We start from the raw sequence: 6,000 nt of genomic DNA, 5'->3' as shown, positions 1-6,000 counted from the left end.
CATAATAAATTAAAACGTCGTGAATGATACGGCAGTCTAGCACGCATCTCAATGTTAATGACATCATATCTTCTGAACTATGTGTAGGATGTGATTTTCTGGATTCATTCAGTGAAGTAATACTATCTGCAATATGTGTGAAGAATACATTTTGTAGTAAAGAGGTAACAAATTAAAACCTCATGCCTGATACGACAGTTTTACTGCATGAACTGCGAAAATGTATTAAGCGATAAACTTTTCTCCTATCGTCATTTCGCTGGGATTTCCCAAGCGAAACAGTTTAGTAAAGGTTTGGAATTATGTGTCAAGCTTTTTATAGGTCTCTAAGTGCTCTCATTCACGAATATCGAATGCATAAAATCTGGGAATTCGCTCCTTGTCAGCTACATTTAATTTTCACGGCCACCTTCACCCCTTAGATAGGTAGGTGGTTGTTACCCCCAGTTTTGTTGAAATCTTTCCAGTTGTTTAGCAGACGATGTGGACTATACAAACGTACGTACATACGTAGGTACGTACACTGATGTGACAGAAGTCACGGGCTACGCCTAATATCGTGTGGGGCCTCCTTTCACCAGGTGTAGCGTAGCAACTCGACGTGGCATGGACTCACCAATTCTTTGGAAGTCTTCTGCAGAAATAATGAGGTATGCTGCATCTACAACCGTTCATAATTGCGAAAGTGTTGCCAGTGCAGGATTTTGTGCACGAACTCACCTCTCGATTATATCCCATAAATGTTAGATGTGATTCACGTCGGGCGTTGTGGGAGGCCAAATCATTTGCTCGAATTTCTCGTAACGTTCCGACAAGGCGCATTGTCATCCATAAAAATTCTATCTTTGTTTTGGAACATGAAGTCCACGAATGGTAGCAATTGATCTCCAACTAGCCGAACATAATGATTTCAGTCAATGATTGGTTTATTTTGGCCATATGACCTAGTCCGTACATGCATAAACAGCTCACACCATTCTGGAGCCACCATCAGCTTGCACAGTGCCTTGTTGACAACTTGAGTCCATAGCTTCATGGGATCTGCGCCACACTCGAATCCTTCCATCAGCTCGTACCAACTGAAATAGAGACTCAGCTGACCTTTCCACGGTTTTCCAGTCTTTTGGGTCCAACTGATATGGTCACGAGGCGAGGAGAGGCGCTGCAGGGGATGTCGTGCTGTTAGCAAAGGCACTCGCGTCGATCCTATTCTGCCATAGCCCTTAACGCCAAATTTCACCATACTGTACTATCGCATACGTTCGTCGTACGTCCGACAACTCTACGCAAACGCCGCTACTTTCGGTCGTTAAGTGAAGGCCGTCGGTAACTGCGATGTCCGAGGTGAGAGGTGACTCTTGACACTGTGGATCTCTGAATACTGAATTCCCTAAGGATTTCAGAAGCTGAACGTTCCATGCTTCTAGCTGCAACTACCATTCCGCGTTCAGAGTCTGTTAATTCTCGTCGCGAGGCCATTATCACGTCGGCAACCTTTTCACATGAATGACCTGAGTACAAACGACAGCTTCGCCAATGCACTGCCCTTTCATACCTTGTGTACGCGATACTACCGCCAGCTGTATATGTCCATATCTCTACCCCATGGCTTTTATCGCTTTAATGTAGATCAATTATTATAATATTTATGGATGCACCTGGGGTTAGTCCTCTTTAGTTTCTGCAATTGTGCTAAAAATCTAAGAATTTGTATATTCGAGATGCCAAACTGACGCTAGTTGAATTCCGTCCTATAATGTTGCAATTTTAAGGGCCTGGGGTTTAGTACTGTTATGGAATAAAAATTTTAGCATCTCTGATGTTTCCATGTGCTGGTCCGTTTTAACTTCAGTAATACGGGACTATGTGATATCCCACATCCAGGTTCTCATATATCTTGCAACACTGGAAAGTGTCTGACTCGAAATCATTAGTCGCAAGGTCAGGCGAAGGGAAGGGGAACACTTTGCGTGCGTCTTCGTGTCCCAGGATCCACTGCACTCCGCAAGGTGTTTGCTGCCCGTTCCGCTTCCCAAATTTTGAAGTGCTCCGTCCCTCACCGTCCCACGACGTCCACACCACGTGTTCCGACTGCCGCGAGGTTCGTTGCTCCCAGAGTTGTACGAGAATCGCTTCTACCGTACACCAGTCCCATGCTGGAGCTCAGCGCCGCATCCGCGTACACTTACACGCCACCAACTTCAATGACGATTTCCAAACCCGCTCCATGTACCAAGAAGCGTTTGTTAACTGTCTGCTTCGGTTAATCCTGTTTCGACTTTTACTTCTTGAACTCAAATAGCCACTATAATACACTGAAAGTCGATGTTTACTTCCGTTAAAATTTCCAGGGTAAGAGGCTATCAACGATTATTATTCACTAATATTTCGTCCCCGCAGGCTGGAAACATCTTTAGAGAAAAAACACTGGAAATGTATTGAAAATCCAAGCCATCATGAAGTTACTATGAGCTGCACACAGGGTAGTGTCGAATGAATACTATTTTAGCACGATTTGTTCCTCCAAGACATTCATAGCGCCATAGACAAACGAGCTCGAGTTCATGCCGTGTTTGCCGGCCGATGGTGGCCGAGCGGTTCTGGCGCTACAGTCTGGCACCGCGCGACCGCTACGGTCGGAGGTTCGAATCCTGCCTCGGGAATGGATGTGTGTGTTGTCCTTAGTTAGGTTTAAGTAGTTCTAAGTTCTAGGGGACTTATGACCTCAGCAGTTGAGTCCCATTGTGCTCAGAGCCATTTGAACCATGCCGTGTTTTTTGACTTCAGGAAGGCATTTGACACCGTACTACTCTGCCGACTAGTGAAAAAAGAAGAAAACGAGCTTAAACCGAGTATCGGACCAGATTTGCAACTGCATTCAGGTCTTCCTTGCATATAGGCACGTCTCTGTTAACGGAACAAAATCGGCAGATGTAAAGGTAGTTCCCAGCGCAACCGCAGAAAGTGTGATACGACAGTCACTGTTTACAATGTATACAAATGATCTAGTACAAAGCGTCGGAAGCTCTTCAAGACTTTGCAGATGATGCGGTTGTCTATACCAAGGTAGCAGCGGCAGAAGACAGTACTGATTTGCAAAATGAACTACAGAAACTTCATGAATGGTGCAATCTCTGACAGTTTACCCTGAACATACTGCGCGTACATAGAAAAGGAAATCCACTACTGCACAGCTGCACTACTGATGACAAATTGGTGGAAACACTATTTAACGTAAAATATGTAGAAGTAACTGTCCAGAGCGACCTTACGCGGAATGACTACATAAAACATGTAGGTGGAAAAGCAGATGACAGACTGGGTTTCATACAAAGTATCCTAATGGAATATAACTCATCCACGATTATTGAGTATTGTTCATCAATCTGGGATCCTCAACTGGTGTGATTCATAACAGAGATATAGAAGATCCAACGAAGAGAGACGCGTTTCGTCACGGGATCGGGTAGTCGACCTAACAGCGTTACAAAAATGTTCAACTAACTGCAGTTGCAGACACTACAAAAGAGGCGTCGTACGTCAAAAAAAGTTTTCCTATTGTCATTTCTGGAGAGTACTTTCCGAGAACAGTAGAATAATATGTTATTTCCTCCCACATACACCTCGTGATATGATCAAATGACCGTGGTGAAAAAATTCGAGAAATGAGAGGTAATACAGAGGCTTAGCAACAATCGTTTTTTCCACGGGCTATTAGCGAATGGAACAAGGAAGGGGGTACGAGAAGTACCCTTCACCACACACCGTCAGGTGACTTGCGGAATATTGAAGTAGATGTAGATGTAGATCTTTGACTGGTGGTATCATTCGCGATTACGGAAATCCTCTCTTTGTGGAAGGTCGGCATCCACATTCTACGAGTGTAAGGGGCGGCCAAATGGTAATGATAAAGATGGAAAAAAGTAAGCTGTACTTATTTCGTAAGTCATTCCCACAATAAATAATAAATTTATCCTATTGTGAGACAAGACGGTCAATGCCTTCATGGAAAAAATGTCTGCTGTTCCCTATGGAACCGAGATTGTACTCAGGTGTGCACCTCCTTGCCCAAAGCAAATCGACGGCCACGAATGTCTTTCTTCAGGGCTCTGTTTTCCTCTGTTTGGTTTTCATTTGACTGACCGTTATTTTAATTCAACTTCCTCTTCCTTTCAGATGAAATTACTTGTGGCTTATAAAAATTTATTGCATGTATAAAACGCGCATGATAATGAGTTGTCTTGGCTACTAATATAAAATTTTGTTTCATGGTCGCCAAAGCGTAAAACATGTTTCGCTACATGCGATTTTCCAGCTTGTCAACACATCACTTCCTCTTCAGTTCGACGATACGAGCGTTCGTAACTTCTTTTCGTGGTTTTAATACGCAGGATGTGTAACAGTTAGTTCTCTCGAGTTTTCAGGTAAAATATGTGTACAAATACGGATGAAATACTTTAAATATATGTGAGATATATGTGACATTTGTGTACGTAGGCAAAGCCGTGGGGAAATAGCTGCTCCTAAATTCCTGGATCGATTTCAACCAAACTTGGGAGACGTGCGGGGAGGAAGCGATGAGGAGACGGATCGTGAGAGGAGGCCAACGAGATGGAGCAAGAGTGGGGTGAGGAGGAAGTGAGAGGGGTACGGGGCAGATAGAGGGTTAGAATGAGATGGACCTAAGAGGGAGGATGAGTAGACGGATAGAGGGGGACCAGATTGACAGAGAGGGGAGAAGCAGGTGGGAAAGAGAGAGGGGAGAGGGTCAAATGGGTGGAGAGAGGGGCAGGACGAGATGTACAGAGAGTGAGTGGTGGAAGAGATGGACAGACAGATGAGGGAGGAGGAGATGGACAGAGAGTGGAGAGGAAGAGACAGACACAGAGAGGGGCAAAGAGGAGATGGAGTAATACATGATTGGAATTAATACATATCCGAGTACTCAGCTAGTATATAATATACTATTTGTTACCTGTGGCTGCACTCAGTATCAATAGATTAAACATTGCAAGATATCTATTACCTACAACAAAATGAATGCCTGTTTCTAGCGTTCAAGATTGACACTAAAATGAAATGTCGACTTTCTGTATTAAACAGCTTTGATCTGATGTTGAAAAATAATTTGTAGTTCGGTGCAGGGCAAATTTTATAATATTCGTATGTGGAATAAAGTCAGTTACCCTCATATGTGTGTCTGTTCGGATAACCATAGCTCGTGATGTGTATCCCCACCTCCTCTCAATTGCCCCAGTGCATGACGACGCAGCACTCACTGTATCGCGCCGAGTGGTGTGTGGCGAGGGGCATAGGTAGGAGCGCACATTTATGTGCCATGGCGTTGAAGTGGCTGTACATTATCCAATGTGCATTCTATACAACACTTTTAAGAATTTTTTAACATGCTTTATGTTCACTGATGTGAAAAGATGTTCGATTCCCTGCTTCACCCTCTTAGGGGTCGACCGCCTTCTTCCTCAGGATTCAAGCCAACTCCATACTAAATTTAATCAAAATCGGTTCAGAGGTTGAAAACGTAGCAGACAGAGATACTTTTGTATTTTTAATATTAGTATGGATTTGTACTAGCTTAATACTGTAGTCAGTGGCACCTCGTAAAAAGACATTCACGATTCTCGCAAACTAATACTGAAGTCAGCGGCACCTCCAAAAACACATTCGCGATTCTTGGAAATTATTCGTTCACGTACTCATGTTCACTGGACGATTTCGTATGTTTCCACCAGAGCTAGTTTTCCTCTCGCTGTCCATCGCTTCTTTCCGTTGTCTGTCCAAACCTTCCTCCCCTCTCTCTCTGTTCATATCCATCCCTTTTCTTGTCCATTTCATGCTGTCCTCTCTCTCTCTCCATCTCTTTCTCTTTTCTTTCTCTGTCTCCTCCTCTTCCCTTTTTCTGTCCTTTTCCTCTTCCACTCTGTCTGTCCACCTCTTATTCTCCACCTCTCTCTGTCCATGTCTTCCTCCCCTGTCTTTTTG

The sequence above is a fragment of the Schistocerca nitens genome, chromosome 8 (assembly GCF_023898315.1).
Source record: "Schistocerca nitens isolate TAMUIC-IGC-003100 chromosome 8, iqSchNite1.1, whole genome shotgun sequence".
In the NCBI taxonomy this organism is placed as follows: Eukaryota; Metazoa; Arthropoda; class Insecta; order Orthoptera; family Acrididae; genus Schistocerca; species Schistocerca nitens.
This window is presented reverse-complemented; position numbering follows the sequence as displayed.